The 17224-nt window shown below is 40.7% G+C and overlaps 1 pseudogene; it reads left to right on the forward strand.

Annotated features, from left to right (window-relative positions):
* The first annotated feature begins 986 nt into the window (after positions 1-986).
* On the forward strand, positions 987-1576 carry LOC101348783 (exosome complex component CSL4 pseudogene; annotated as a pseudogene).
* Positions 1577-17224: the final 15648 nt, after the last annotated feature.

Below are 17224 nucleotides of genomic sequence, written 5' to 3' on the forward strand. Positions count from 1 at the left end.
GAATAGACCACATCTTAGGCCACAAAGCAACCCTCCACAAAATCCAAAACACTGAGATAATACAAAGTATCTTCTCTGATCACAATGCCATCAAAGTAGAAATTAACAACAGGAAGAACAAGAAAAAAAATCAATTACATGGAGACTAAATAACATCCTGCTTAAAAACCACTGGGTAATAGAAGAAATCACAGATGGAATCAAAAAATTCCTAGAATCAAATGAGAATGAAAACACATCATACCAAAACCTTTGGGACACAGCAAAGGCAGTACTCAGAGGACAGTTTATAGCAATAGATGCACACATCAAAAAAGAAGGGACAAAATCAAAACATTAGCTACACAACTCGAACAACTAGAAAGAGAACAGCAAAAGAAGCCTACAGCCACCAGAAGAAAGGAAACAATAAAGATCAGAGCAGAAATAAATGAAATAGAGAATAGAAAAACAATACAAAGAATCAACAAAACTACATGCTGCTCTTTGAAATGATCAACAAAATCGACAAACCACTAGCCAAACTGACAAAAGAAAAAAAGGAGAGAATGCAAATAACCCATATAAGAAATTGGGGGACATTACAACAGACCCAACTGAAATAAAAAGGATCATAACAGAGTATTATGAAAAACAATACTCCAACAAATTTGAAAATCTAGAGGAAATTGACAAATTTCTAGAAACACACTATCTACCCAAACTATCACAAATTGACGTTGAAAATCTGAACAGACCCATAACAAGAGATGAGACTGAAAAGGTAATTAAAAAAAAAACTCCCAACAAAAAAAGCCCTAAAAATTAAGCACTTATGCTCATCAAAAGACTTTAACAAAAGAATAAAAAGAGAACCTACAGACTGGGAAAAAATTTTTGGCTATTACAAATCTGACAAAGGTCTAATTTCTGAAATCTAAAGGAAAATTCAACACCTCTACAACAAAAAGACAGATAATCCATTTAAAAAATGGACAAAGCTAGTCATGGTGCCCCCTGTGAAGTACTGCATCCCCGGCGAACGTCTGTGTAACTTAGAGGAGGGGAACCCCGGGGCAGCGGAACCTACACCCGGCACGGCTACATTTTCTTGTAGCTTGCCAGCTGCCTGATGAAGAGCAGCGAGAATGGCGTGCTTCCTGTGGTGTCTGTGATGAGACAGACAGAATCTCAATTACTGCCAGATGTGGGGGCTATTATAACCTATAAGGTCTCTAGCATCAATTCACGCTTTGCCAAAGTACACATCCTTTTTGTGGGGTCCACATCACTTAAGAACTCCCTTCGAGGAACTATCTGCAAAGAAGATGTCCAAGCTACTGAAAAAGACAAGGTTGAAATTTATAAGAGTTTCCACCCAGGTGACATTGTCTTGGCCAAAGTGATCTCTCTGGGTGATGCACAGACCAACTACCTGCTGACCAATGCCGAAAACGAGCTTGGCATGGTGGTGGCCCACAGTGAGTCAGGTGTCCAGATGGTTCCCATCAGTTGGTGTGAGATGCGGTGCCCTAAAATCCACACTAAAGAATTCCAGAAAGTGGCACAAGTACAGCCTGAATTCCTGCAAACCTAAGAAGCCACATGTTTCCCCACAGAGGGGGGTAACCAAAGAAGGGGGCAATAGAAAGTACGTGTACGAAAGTAGCATCAAGATGCCATTGTCTTTATTCAGACACCGGGGGTCAGCCAGCTACCAGCTCTAGAAAAATCTGCCAGAAACTTACTCTGTAAGTGGAACATTTTTCTTATGAACCTTTCAGTGAATTCCATTCTCTTGAGTGATGAAACTTCTCTTTTGGAGGCACCAGAAAACAAATTGTGTGATGTTGGAAATAGCTTCTTCCTCCTGATTGTCCTTATAAATATGCATTTTTTGCTGTGACAAAATATTTTTATTAAAAGGAAAAAAAATTGGCAAAGGAAATGAACTGACACATGAGGAAATGCTCATGATCACTAGCCATTAGAGAAATGCAAATCAAAACCATAATGAGATACCATCTCACCCCGGCATTACTGGCACAAATCAAAAAACAGAAACTAACAAATGTTGGAGAGGCTGTGGAGAGATGGGAACTCTTATGCACTGCTGGTGGGAATGCAAAATGGTACAACCATTTTGGAAAATGGTATCACGCTTTCTTAGAAAGCTAGAAATAGAAATACCATATGATTCAGCAATCCCACTCCTAGGAATATATCCTAGAGAAATAACAGCCGTCACATGAATAGACATATGCACACCCATGTTCACTGCAGCATGGTTCACAATAGCAAAAAGATGGAAACAACTAGATGCCCATCAACAGATGAATGGATAAACAAGCCATGGTACATATACACAATGGAGTACTACGCAATGACAAAGAACAATGATGAATCTGCAAAGCACCTCACAACATGGATGAATCTGGAGGGCATTATGCTGAGTGAAATAAGTCAATCACAAAAGGACAAATATTGTATGAGACCACTACTATAAAAACTCATGAAAAGGTTTACACACAAAAAGAAGCAATCTTTGATGGTTACGAGGCAGGGGAGGGATGAGGGTGAGGGAAGAAAAAAGAATCAAAAACATATTCAGGAAAAACGTTTGGCAGTCCCTCAGAAAGTTAAACCCAGCAATTCTACTCCTAAGTATATACCCAAGAGAAATGAAGATATACATCCACACAAAAACTTGCATATATGAGTGTTCAGAGCAGCATTATTCATAATAGCAAAAAAGTGAAATCAACCCAAATGTCCATCAACTGATGAATGGATAAACAAAATGTGGTATACTCACACAATGGAATATTATTTGGCCATAAAAAGGAATGCAGTACTGATATGTGCTACAACACAGATAAACCTTGAAAACATGCTGAGTGAAAGAAGCCAGGCATAAAGTCACATATTATCTGATTCCAGTTACCTGAAATGTCCAGAATAGGCAAATCCAGAGAGAGAGGGAAAATCCTAGCTATGTCAGGCACTCTACAACAAAAATAAACGAATAGACAGTCCTTGCCCTCCAAGAACTCAGTCTAGTCAGAAATGGGCATACAAATAAAACATGATATAAGTGATATAAAAGAGGTATATACACAGAAATGCTTAATATGGCAAAAGGATATCCACCTCCACTCTTCTGTGCAACTGCAGTATGAACATGATGATGTATATAATTGAGGGTAATTTGTTATTTAAACGAAGCCTATTCTGGTGGTGTAGTGGTTAAGAGCTACAGCTGCTAACTAAAAGGTCAGCAGTTCTAATCCATCAGGCGCTCCTTGGAAACCCTATGGGGCAGTTCTACTCTGTCCTATAGGGTCGCTATGAGTTGGAATTGACTCGACGGCAACAGGTTTGGTTTTTTGGATTTTTATGGGGTCGGCATGAGTCAGGATTGATTCAACGGCAACGGATTTGGGTTTTTTTGTTTGTTAACGGAGAATACATTCATAAAGCCACCCAGAGAGTCTTCTACACCTCTGACTCAACAGACGTACACTCAAGCAACACTGCCCCAAAACTTATTCCTTCTGACATCTGTGTTTCTCTTACTAAAACCATTACTCTTGCAGGTACTTGGCCTGAAAACTCCAGGTACATTTGTTCCTCTTTTCTTACACATTCAATTAGTGGCCAACACGCAGTGCCTCATTTCCCTCTCCCCTGCCACTCACTGGTTTATAGCCTCATTAGCTCCGGCCTGGTCTAGTACCATACCTGCCTAACTCCTCTAGTCACCCCAACTTCCTCTCTACATAATGCCAGATATGGTAAGCTGTTTTCTGACCAAATCACCCTCCTGCTTCAATAATTCCACTGCCTCTCCACTGACTACTTAATTAAGCAAAAAATCTTCTGCGGGGTATTTACAACCTCATACAATTTCAAAGCCACCTGACATCTACTGCCCTCAACTATCCTGTGCCCTAGCCAAAAGGACTTTGTTTCAATGACTCATCATGTTGCTCAGGATGCCCTTAATTCCCCTTCTATTTCTTAAAACCCTATCATCCATCTTGAAGGTCTAACATAAATGCAACCTTCTTCTTGAAGCCTTTCTTGTTCCTTTCTCCATTACCACCGTTTGCTTCCAGGTGTGAGCTAGGCATTTATTAACAAATATTTATAGAATTCTTGTTAAGTGCTTGGTGCTGTATGGATAGAAGCTACACAATCTGCTATCAAAGAGCTGAAAATCTAGTGGGAGAGACATATTAACAAATAATTATGAAACAAAGCAGAATAAAACACGGGCTTTAAGAGAGGCAAAAGTGGTGTTCTGCAGGAAGGCAGAAGGAGCAATTAACTCTGGGAATATAAAAGAAGGCTTCCCAAAAGAAATGGCACTTGAAGTGCTCCTTTAAGGATGAATAGAATTTCAATGAACAGGGAAGGAAGGGAGAGGGATTTCCGGCTGAGGACACAAAATGGGTGGAGGCTAAAAAAGGCTCCTGCCTCCTCCTCTTTTTGAATTATGAAATTATGAAATGCTGGAATTGCTCAGGTTCCTTTTGGGCCCTCATCTCCCTCTACAGTCTCAGGTCCTATGGCTTCAGGAGCCATCTATACATAGATGACTCACACACACAAAGCACTACCTCCTCCTAGACTTCTCCTCTGAAAGTCAGACTCAAATAACCAAGCTATTTGATACCTCGGCTAGGATGCTGTTAGTTCTGATTCTGACTCATAGTGATCCTATAGGACAGAGTAGAACTGCCCCCATAGGGTTTTCTAGGTTGCAATCTTTACGGGAGTAGATTGCCAGGTCTTTTCTCCTACAGAGCCACTAGTGGGTTTGAACCGCTGACCTTTCAGTTAGCAGCCAAGTGCTTAACCACTGTGCCACCAGGGTTCCTTAATCTATACCTAGAGTCTCTCATTAGAGACAACTACCTGAAGAACTTAAGACAGATGAGGAAGAAAGGCCTGGGAACCTACTTCCAAAAATTAGCCAATGAAAACCCTATGGATCCCAACAGAATACTGTCTGATATAGTACTGGAAGATGAGCCCCCTAGGTTGGAAGGCACTCAAAATATACAGTGGCTGCAACAAGGGACTCAAGCATAGCAAAGATCATGAAGATGGCACAGGACTGGGCAACATTTCATTCTGTTGTATATGAAGGTCTTCATGAGTAGGAGCCAACTCAACAGCAGCTAATGACAACAACCTGAAGAGTCAATAAGGACAAACATTTTGACAAGTACAGGAATTAAACAAGTCGGACAGCAAGAAATCTCCCAGGACCCTTTTCAACTTTAGGCCATGGGTCAGATGTAAAATGGATAGAATTATAGAATCTCAACCTGAGACAGCATAAGAATTAACAAAATACAGATGTTAAGCTAAAAGAAATAAATCTGTTCCTACACCAACAGCAAAGTTTGCTGCCAGAGTTTCCAGACAGAAGTCCTACAGGAGGGAATGATGTCCAAATATAAGCATTCATGATTAGACTTGTTCACTGAACCTCCCATTTTGGAGCTATTAAAATCTAAATTTCTTAAAAGAGTAAAGTGCTTATAAAGAGATGTGATCTTAAATTCAGACAATATCCTCACTTTTATTAGTGTAGAAGAGATTCTCAACTACATTATATATTTACCACACTGACTAATCTTTTCCTGATGACCACAGTTAATGGTAATAAACATCAATGATCACATCCCTAAAATGTGATGACAGAGTTGCAGTCTGACTTCTACCTTCCCTCTTTTCCTATTAACTGTTTTCCAAGGCCCCAGTTATCTCCCAAACATCAAACCCCATTTCCCTGTTTCAGTCATCCTTGACACTTCAGGAGTCCCTCATGCCAGATACTCCCTCCTCTCTTGGCCTTAGGCAGACATTATTCTCTGGTAGTCCTACCTCTATCATCCCTCTAGATCTACTTCCTCCTTCTGTTTTAGCCATTGATCTTCTCTACTCACTCAGTCTCTTCCTCTAGAGTCTAGAGATTCTAGAGTCTATAAACTCATTATAATCCATGGCTGATATAACAACCTAATGTGGAAAACTCCTAAATCAGCATCTCTAGTCCCGATCTCTCTCCCAAATTTCTACTCTAGCCGATTGAACATCAGCCTGAATGCTTCACAACCACCTCAAGCACTACATATTTAAAAAACTAAACTCCTCTGCCCTCCAAAATGAGCTCCTTTTCCTCTGCTTCCTATTTTAATTGGCATTACAAACATCCAATCTTTCTGAATTAGAAGTCATCTTTGACTCCCCTCTTCCTTTGCCCAATATCTTATCAGTTACTAAGTTCTGTTGATTCTTAAAGATGAGAAAGCTGGTAGTGAAAGAAAAATGATTCAAACCTAGGTTTCTCAGATGCCAAAAGACGTGGCTCCAATATACCGTACATGCTTTGAAGGGAAGAAGTAAAGAGATATAACGCACCATGCACCCTGGACAGGATGGATCCGTGAGGGCAGTAGAAAATAAAGGCTATATGCCAGAAACCTAATGATGGTGGTGTTGGCAGTGGTAATAATGATATTAATACTCAGCTCTTGCTAAGTGTCTGGTACCCAACTAAGGCCTTTATGTATATCACAAGCCTGCAGGGTAAATACCTGAGGCACTGGGGGTTCAGTGGTAGAATTCTCGTCTCCCATGCAGGAGATCCAGGTACAATTCTGGCCAATGCACCTCATGCACAGCCACCAACTGTCTGTCAGTTGAAGCTTGTGTGTTGCTATGATGCTGAAGAGGTTTCAGTGGAACTTCCAGATTAAGACAGACTAGGAAGAAAGGCCTGATGATCTAGTTCTGAAAATCAGCCAATGAAAACTGTATGATCATAATGGTCCGATCCCCAACCAATCATGAGGATGGCAAAGGACTGGGCAGTGTTTCATTCCATTGCGCATGGGGTCGTCATGAGTCAGGGGCCAACTCAAAGGCAACTAACAACAACAGGCTAGATACTATTATTAATGTCCACTCATGTCCAATATCCAACTTGTCTCAATATCCAAGTTAAGGATTTTGAGACTCAGAGACCTGTACAAGACCACCCAGCTAGATTAGAACCTAGTCCGTGAATACTTAACCATTAAGCTAAAAATTGCCTCAAAAAACAAAACAAAACCCGTTGCCATTGAGTTGACTCTGATTCATGGCAACCTCGTGTTACAGAGTAGGGTATTCTTGGTGGTAATCTTTATAGAAGCAGATCGACAGGCCTTTCTTCTGCTGGGTGGGTCTGAACCACCAACCTTTAGGTTAGTGGTCAAGTGCAAACCGTATGCACCACCCAGGAACTTTAAAATTGTCTCAGCTGCATTTAATTGTTTACACGCCTTATCTCTCCTGCTAGATTGATAAGCTTCTAGGAGCAGTATCATTATCTGGCTCATCTTTGTGTCCTACAGAATAACTAGCCCAAAGTTTATCACATTAAAAAAAACCAAACCCGTTTTGATTCCAACTCTTAGAGACCCCACAAGGTTTCCAAAGCTGTAAATCTTTATGGAAGCAGACTGCCACATCCTTCTCCCGCGGAGCCACTGGTGGATTCAAACTGCTAACCTTACAGTCAGCAGCCAAGTGCTTTAACCACTGCACCACCAAAAAAATGTTTGTTGAAGGAGTAAATAAAATCTACTTCGTATCTAAACCGTATCTTCGTGTCTAAACCATACAGACCCAGAACATTGCTGATTAAAAAAATTTTTGGTGACATTTTCTTTTGGCTGTCATTGTCATTCTTCTCAGTTTCTTAATTTATACACTAGTTTAGGTCAATGAAAGAGCCTTGGTGGTCCAACAGTTAAGCACTTGGCTGCTAAATGAAAAGTTGGTGGTTCAAACCCATGCAGCAGCTCTGCAGGAGAAAGACCTGGCGATCTGTTCCCATAGAAGATTACAGCCTACAAACTCCAGAAGATAAGCTAGATAACTGGGATCTTCTAAAAATTAAACACTTATGCTCATCAAAAGACTTCACCAAAAAAGTAAAAAGAGAACCTACAGACTGGGAAAAAATTTTTGGCTATTACAAATCCAAAAAAGGTCTAATCTCTAAAATCTACAGAAAAATCCAACACCTCAACAACAAAAAGACAAATAATCCAATTAAAAAATGGGCAAAGGAAATGAACAGACATTTCATCAAAGAAGACATTCAAGCAGCTAACAGACACAATGAGGAAATGCTCGCCATCACTAGCCATTAGAGAAATGCAAATCAAAACCACAATGAGATACCATCTCACCCCTGGCATTACTGGCACGAATCAAAAAAACAGAAAATAACAAATGTTGGAGAGGCTCCGGGGAGACTGGAACTCTTATGCACTGCTGGTGAGAATGCAAAATGGTACAACCATTTTGGAAGACAATATGGCGCTTCCTTAGACAGCCAGAAATAGAAATACCATATGATCCAGCAATTCCACTCCTAGGAACAGATCCTAGAGAAATAAGAGCCGTCACACGAATAGACATACGCACACCCATGTTCACTGCAGCATTGTTCACAATGGCAAAAAGATGGAAACAACCTAGATGCTCATCAACAGATGAATGGATAAACAAACTACGGTACATACACAAAACGGAATACTACGCAACCATAAAGAACAATGACGAACCTGCGCAGCATCTCACAACATGGATGAATCTGGAGGGCGTTATGCTGAGTGAAATAAGTCAATCATGAAAGGACAAATATTGTATGAGACCACTACTATAAAAACTCATGAAAAGGTTTATACACAAAAAGAAAGAATCTTTGATGGTCACGAGGGAGGAAAGGGGTGAGGGTGGAAAAACACTAAACAGACAATAGATAACTTTGGTGAAGGGTAAGACAGTACACAATACTGGGGAAGCCAGCACAACTTGTTCAGGTTAAGGTCATGGAAGCTCCATGGACAAATCCAAACTCCCTTAGGGACCGAATTACCGGGCTGAGGGCTGTGGGGACCACAATCTCAGGAAACATCTAGCTCAACTGGCATAACATAGTTTATAAAGAAAATGTTCTACATTCTACTTTGGTTAGTAGCGTCTGGGGTCTTAAAAGCCTGTGAGCAGCCCGGCCATCTAAGATACTCCACTGGTCTCACCCCTTCAGGAGCAAGGAAAAATGAAGAAAACTAAAGACACAAGGGAAAGATTAGTCCAAAGGACTAAGAGACCACAACTACCATGGCCTCCACCAGACTGAGTCCAATACAACTTAGATGGTGCCCAGCTACCACCACTGACTGCTGTGACAGGGATCACAATAGAGGGTCCCAGACAGAGCTGGAGAAAAACATAGAACAAAATTCTAACTCAAAAAAACGACCAGACTTACTGGCCTTACAGAGACTAGAGAAACCCTGAGAGTATGGCCCCCGGTCTCCTTTTTAGCTCAGTAATGAAGTTACTCCAGACGTTCACCTTTTAGCCAAAGATCAGACAGACCCATAGGACAAAATGAGACTAAAGGGGCACACCAGCCCAGGGGCAAAGACTAGAAGGCAGGAGGGGACAGGAAAGCTGGTAAAAGGGACCCAGGTCGAGAAGGGGAGTACTGACAAGTCATGGGGTTGTTAACCAATGTCATAAAACATATGTACTAACTAATGAGAAGCTAGTCTGTTCTGTAAACCTTCATCTAGAGTACAATAAAAAAAAGATTACAGCCTAGAAAACCCTATGGGACAGTTCTACTCTGTCTTATGCAGTTGCTGAGTCAAAATTGACTCGACGGCACCTAACAACAACAACTGGGTCATTGAACCAAGGAGAAAATTCTGTGACATGAGACAGTCCCTGCTCCTTCCCAACAGCTGACAGACCTTTATTTTTTTAAGCTCAGTATGATCTCTTGCTAGGATATTTAAGGTCTCAACAAGACAGGCCCCAGTATAAATGGGTTACTATCACCGGTAATTTTTTTTCAGGGAGAGGAAAAACTAGGAATATTTGCTGTACCAGAATTCCATTTATAAATTCCAATTACATAACTCTAACTCCAGCTGGGAGCCCCTGGGTGGTACAAGCAGTTAAGCACTAGGCTGCTAACTGAAAGGCTGGAGCTTCAAGTCCACCCAGAGGCACCTCGGAAGAAAGCCCTGGCGATCTACTTCTGAAAAATCAGACATTGAAAACTCTATGGAGCACAGTTCTACTCAGACACAAATGAAGTCAGCATGAGCTGGGATCAACTGAACAGCAACTGGTTTGGTTTTAACCCCTTCTGGAGCTTTCTGGAGGAAATTAAAGTTACTAGAGGGACAATTTTAAATATGCTTTAGTAAAGTCTATCCCAACAAATTGGAAACCCTGGTGGCATAGTGGTTAAGTGCTACGAGTGCTAACCAAAAGGTTGGCAGTTTGAATCCATCAGGCGCTCCATGGAAACTCTATGGGGCAGTTCTACTCTGCCCTACAGGATCACTATGAGTTGGAATCGACTTGATGGCAGCGAGTTTGGTTTTTTTTTGGTTTATCCCAACAAATTAGGAGCTAATCTTTTTCTGTGTGAAAAGAAACCCAAGAACACCACTTAACTATTTAAGAATTTTTAAGTATCAAAAAAATTATCTAGAAGTTAATCACTTACAATCTTAAAATGAGTTAAATGAAAGCTATGCATTTAGTTAAGAAGTATGTTTAGTTAGAAAACATATAAATGAAAGACAAGTCAAAGGTTGCTAAAATCCCAGTTTATAGTTGTAAATTCCTAAGACTTTAAAACAGCCACAGGCTAATTGCCAGAGACCTGCTGCCCACCGACATTTGTGCACGACTAGAGTTAATGGCAGCGCATGTCAATTTACTACAGGCAGCTCACGGTGTGACATTTTTACAAAAGAAATGGGTCAGGTTACAGCCTGTTCCTATTATCACAGCAGTCAAGATTTATGGTTTCTAACATCAGCCCTACAAAAAATAATGGAAATGATGACAACAACAATCCCCACTAGACAACTACAGAAAAGCACGCAATAAACCTCAATCTAAAGTGACCAGAAAACTAAACATCCCTGACAATAGTTCAAACATGAGGCAGGTGTCAGTAAATTACCTATTTAAATATTTCTACAACCTCTCAAAATCTCACACACACGTGCACACACGCACACAAACTCAAATCAGAGTTCCTAATCTCTAACCAAGCAATATACAAATGTACTTATCATTATTGAGTACTATGTTTTAATTCTTTTAATGATCATCAAGACAATGTTTCATTTGAACAGATTTATGAAACTTTACCAAGTTATTAAAAAATTAGATAATACTGATATTACTTTTCAAATAATTTTAAAGTGTATTGAAAATACTCCAAATAATGCTTTTTAGAGTCTTTCCAAAAAAAAAGAAAGAGATACAACACGGTGAAGGGCATATGTTCGCAAGTGTATTCAGAGAGGCAAGAGAACTGAAGGGAAGAAACACATCTGATTCACTGCCTAATTTAAAACTAAACATATAATCAAAATCTTCAGCCAGTTATAACTTATGAAAAGGTGGGGAAAGTGACTAAATGTTAACAAAAAACAGGGACTTTGCCAATACATACACTTTAAAAATTATGTTAGGGCTACAAGTTACATACCAAACAAATGGAGCCGTTTATGTCTGGCATTCAGCACTGGTTAATCCTTTTGAGAAAGAGGTCAAGAAAAATTAAACGGGTATTCTAAAGGCAAGAAGCAAAGAGAGTCTCACCAACTCTTCCCTGAGAAAAGAAAGCATCCTCAGGGCATTACCTACAATTGCAATATATCTATCCCTTCCGAAGTTTACAATGGCACGTTACCACAAGAGGTGGGCACTCTTTCCGCTCTTAAGACAATTTGCTCCTATAAACTTAGGAAGGGGGAGAGTCACAGCCATAAACACAGGTCACAAGTAGTAGGTAGTCAAATGCTCTCTATCTTTAAATGTTTCCCAGCTCTTTACTCAAACAAAAACTCAACAAGCTTATTTTAGTTTTTCTCTCCTTGGTTACATAAGGAATTCATCTAGCCTAGGTCAGATGAGCACAATACAAAGTTGAACAGTACTATCATATAAACTGTATATGAGCCTCAAATCTTTCACTCTTCACACAATAAGACATCCCCATTTCTTATTTTAAAACTTTTCCATCATATGCCCAAAAGAATGAAAGTAAGAGAAAGGCTTAGAGATACATATTTAGTATAAATCACTTGGCATAAAAATCTCCAGTGTTATTATTTCTAAGGTGGCCAAGGTTTACTTATATTAGACAACATAAAGACAAAATAAGCGAAATGCCTTATTCATGAAAACCAAAGAATATATATGCACATTTTCAAACCTTAGATGGTTTCTGAAATTTTCTCAAGTTATCCTACTTTAAGAACCACCACCTCTGTTCTCTTTTTTAAATGAGATGCTATCACTATAGTAAAGGTATATCTATGCTTAGTTACCAAAGCCCAAGCTAGTTAGGGCCTGGAGAACTTAACCAGCAAAATATACCAGCCAATTTTAATCTAATATAAATAGCAGTGGTTTCTTTCATTTATTTCCCCAAGACAAAGGGATCATAAACATTAAGACCCCCAAACCAGGGAAGGTCAAACTCTTTCAAAATCACCAATATTTGCCATTTTCAAAGTTTCCAGGTTTTTGGCTCCTGGAATCAACAGTCATTTCAAATTGTAAGCTATTCTGAAGTAGCAATTCTCAGACATTAATAATGTTTCTAAAAATCTCAGGAGTGCTTGATTTGCTCACTCCAAGGGAGCACAAAACATTTCTTGGCAATGCCAGACTATTCTTTGCGCCACAGCCTCGAGGCTCTAACTTTGATGGCTGGCAGAACTCACTGTGTTCACATGTTGTATACCCTAAAAACCAGGAATATGACTATGAGGAGACAATGAGACTCCCAGGGAAGGGGAACTAATAGAGAAGATGACCTCAGATTTCTATTCACAACTGGAATGAGAACAGAGCTGGCATAATGGGGAAAAAGTAGCAGACGGTAATCTGGCAAAAAAGGACTAGAGGTGACTAATAACTCAAATAGCACAGGATCACCAACGTCCACCAGCGTTCCAGCTACTACAGTTAACTGGTTAACAGTCATTTCTATTAACCCAAAGATAAATATGTAAGTGACGTTTTCCTCCCCCCACCCCCACCAAGAGCTCAAACTGAAATTGGAATTTGAATCTTCCTTAAATTGAACAAGGGGATACACCATTTTCATTCAAAAGACTTAGTATTTACTCAGCCTTTGCAAGGCACTTTACCGTCATCAATTATTTCTCAGTGAGGCAGCACAGGATTACCCTGACCATTTCACTGATGCGGAAACAGACACCAACAGCAAAGGGAACAGGGGCAGGAAGAGGGGCGATAGGAAGCATCTGGGAGGAACAGGCAAGCAACTAAAAAGGAACAAACCCAAAAGAAAATGAGAGTCACATCTGGCTTATAGCTGACAATCATAAACCTTATTTGTTATTTTTGAGCTCAGAGAGATTTCTGAAACATTTTGAAAAAAAAGAGCTCTAAAAAATTCAGTCAGTCAAAATCTAGTTACAGTCTAAAATACTTAGTCATAGGAAGTGAAGTTGCTTAGCATTAAAAAATAGTCACTCTCCAGAGTACATACTGATTTCAATTTATACCAGTAACTCACTTTCCCCCTCTAGGGGAACCAATATGTTATCTATTTGTCCCAGAAAATAAGCTCTCATTAAAATGTATAGCTTTATATACTCAGAACAAATAAGGCACAGTTAAAATCAGGTAAGTCAGAAATAATTTACTGACTCTCTGAGTTTGTCCTTTAAATGTTCCAGTCTTATTAATTTTCTTAGCTATAACCTTAATTTCTTTAGGAATAAACTACTGGGTGGGAAGCCTTAAACACCCAGAAGCCAGCACTGTGCCCAGCACATAGTAGTCTCTGAATAAATGTACTTTGAACTGAAATGAACCCCATACTAAAGACAGTACAAGCACTTAATAAAGATGTGTTGATTGAACAATATATCAGAAGGACTGACCAGCTGCCTCATGAGAAAAACTGATACCACCACTTTAAAACTGACTCCAATGTTCTTTGTACTTATTATGACATCAGCTTTAAAGCATCCTCATATATAAAGTAGTTCAATAACATTCATCTTTTTTTCCAAAATACCACTTCCAAAACAAATCAGGTTCTCTGGGGGGAAACAGACATACATTCTTAAGAAGCTTGTAAGGTTGCATGATTCAAAAATTTCAAAGCCATTTTAAATGGTGTTTGCCTTTGTTTTATTTATTTTTTTAAATTCTATCAGACTGTTTTGAAGGTTATTAATTAAAGCTATGGCAAAACGAATACAAGGAATCAGGTGAGTGCTCATAAACGCACTCCTTTCTCAAAAATCTCAACTGGATATGGCCTCATTAATTCAATCTTAGATTGCATTACAGAAGGTGATTACATTACATTATATCCACAGGTATAGGGGTTAGGATTCCAACACATATTTGCGGGAGGACACAATTCAATCCTTATCAGTTTATATCCAAAAGACTTGAAAGCAGGGACTCAAACAGATATTTGTACACCAATGTTCACTGCAGCATTATTCACAACAACCAAAAGGTGGAAACAACCCAAGTGTCCATCAACAGATGAATGGATAACAAAATGTATGAACATACAATGGAATATAAAGAGAAATGAATATTCAGCCATAAAGAGAAATGAAGTTCTGATACACACTATGACATGGGCGAACCTGGAAACATTATGCTGAGTGAAATGTGAGACACAAAAAGGCAACTATTGTATGATCCCACTTATATGAAATATCTAGAATAGGCAAATGCATAGAGAAAAATTTTATTAGCGGTTACCAAGGAATGGGGGAATTGGGAGTTATTCTGAAGGGTTTTGAGTTTGTTTGGGTGATAAAAAAAACTTTTGGGAATGGATAGTGGTGATGGTTGCACAATATGGTGAATGTTACTAATATCACTGAATTGTACACTTAAAAATGGTTAAAATGGAAAATTTTTCATGGTATATATTTTACCACAATAAAATAAAAAAGGAGGGGGCATGAATGAGGAGGCACTCCAAACTTCCTACATCTTCTTGGGTAGATATGCTATTTTAGGCTTTTTCCTCTCATAAGAAGGGACCCTCTTCCTTAACCCCCACCTCTACCTCACCCTTTAACTGGGAGGGGATATTAGTTTTCTGATTAAATAATGATATCACACCTTCATAATGAAATTGAGCAAAGTGCTGTCACCTTAGTGCTCCATCTTTTGCTTCCATCTTTGAATCTAAGTTGTGTCTCCCACTCTAGAGAAGATTGATTATTGACTGTCCAATCCTTCTCTTTTTAAAAATTGTCTTCTGTAGGTCAAGTATTACATGGTACATTGCTCCACATCTCTGCTACATATGTATCAATCGCTTATTCTGTATTTCTAGAATGCACAAAGATACATATATGTATGCACGTCCTTTTCTTAAATTGTCATTTTCTTCTCTCCTAAATAAACAAATCAAAGCAACAACAACAACAAATCCCAACTGGACTCCTTTCCAAAAGCTTATTTTCACATTCCTCCCATTAAATATACAAAACCACGAACAGCCTGAAAGGCTATTCAGCCTTGGAAATACCTTATTTAATGAGTAATTAACAAAAGGAATGGCAAAGAAGGCAAAATTGTCATTATTAAAGAACATTCCCAAGTATCGTTATTGAAAAAAATTAGATTTGTATCTATGAAGTATTGTTACAACATAATTTCTTGTCATAGGTAGTTGTACTCCATAAATGTTGCCTTTTTATAATATGTGCTTCCAAAAATCAGAAATATGAATAGCTCTGGGGGCATTAAAAATGCAGTAGTATCTACAGCTGTTTTGGGGAAGAAAATGATTCCCAGTAAGTTGGCAAATCTTATGATCATAAGCAAGTTACTGGCTTTCCCTGCCTCAGTTTCCTCCCTGCTAACCGAACCATTCACTTTCTAGAGATGTTGTCCTAAACTCACAGGTAAGTCATAAATGTTAATCTTCTAATTCTTCAAAACAGAGACCAATTTCTAAGTGTAATAAAATGTTTTACAACCTTTTAAAAGAAATCACCAGTCCTCAATGGGAACTTGGAAAGAAATACCTGTACTTCCCAAACATTAAAAAAAAAAAAAAAAAAGGCTGAATTACAGCTCAGCACTTGAAGCTAAGTATAACCTCAAGGCACACAAATCTGTAAAATTGGAATAGCTGTTCTCCTTCTGGCTCTTTACAAACCAATGTTGTTGTTGCTCTGCGCCATCGAGTGGATTCTGACTCATAGCGACCCCACAGGAAAGAGCAGAACTGCCCCACAAGATTTCCTAGGCTTTACAGGAGCAAATCACCAGGTCTTTCTCCCGCGGAGCCGCCGGTGGGTTGGACCCTTTCAGTTAGCAGACGAGCTCTTAACGACTGCGCCACCAGGGCTCCTTTCACAAACCACTAGCCCGGTGAAAAAGTGCGAAAGGTTACGAACCATGCCGGGGCTGTTTCTAAATGAGGGCAGCAATGGTCCGCGGACCGGGTCCTTACTGCCGCAAGGGAACTGCGACCTCTGGCGCCTCGCGGCTTCTCAGGAGAGTTGGCACCCTCTTCCCGCCCCCACGCGGGGCGCGCCCTCCTCTCCCTCCTGCTTCCCCCGGGGGGCGAGACACAGGCACCCCTACCCCCGGAGCCCGGGCCAAGTCCTGGGCGCGCACCTGGCATCGCGATCCGGCCCGCGCTCCGCCACAAGCGCATCCTTCCGGGCTGACGTTTCCCTCCCAAACTCCAAAAGTTGTATCACAAGTCCCCGGAAGGGGCCCAGGGCGGTCTCTAACGAGACCCCGCAAAGGCATCCCTCCTCCGCAGCCCAGGCCGCCCCCTGCGCAGCCGGGACCCCAGCCCAGTCCCACCCACCAGGGCCAAAGGGATGCGCGGCAGGGCGCTGTCCGCGCTTAGGGCCAGGGGCCGCCTGAGAACCGCCGCGCGCCGAACGCCGCGGGCGGGATGGGCCCGTGCCCGGCGACAGGAGTCCCGGGGGAGCGTGAGGGGCGGCGCGAGAGCCGCTGAGGGGCACCCGCGGAGAGCGCTACGAGGGCGGGGGAACCCCAGCCTCGGGCAGGAGACCGCGCGGGGTGGGCGAAGGGGGTGCGGGGCAAAGCTGAAGCGGGACCCCCGCGGGGCGGTGAGGGGGCGTTCCTCGCGCGG

The sequence above is a fragment of the Trichechus manatus genome, unplaced genomic scaffold, assembly GCF_000243295.1.
Source record: "Trichechus manatus latirostris isolate Lorelei unplaced genomic scaffold, TriManLat1.0 scaffold00100, whole genome shotgun sequence".
NCBI classification, from domain to species: domain Eukaryota; kingdom Metazoa; phylum Chordata; class Mammalia; order Sirenia; family Trichechidae; genus Trichechus; species Trichechus manatus.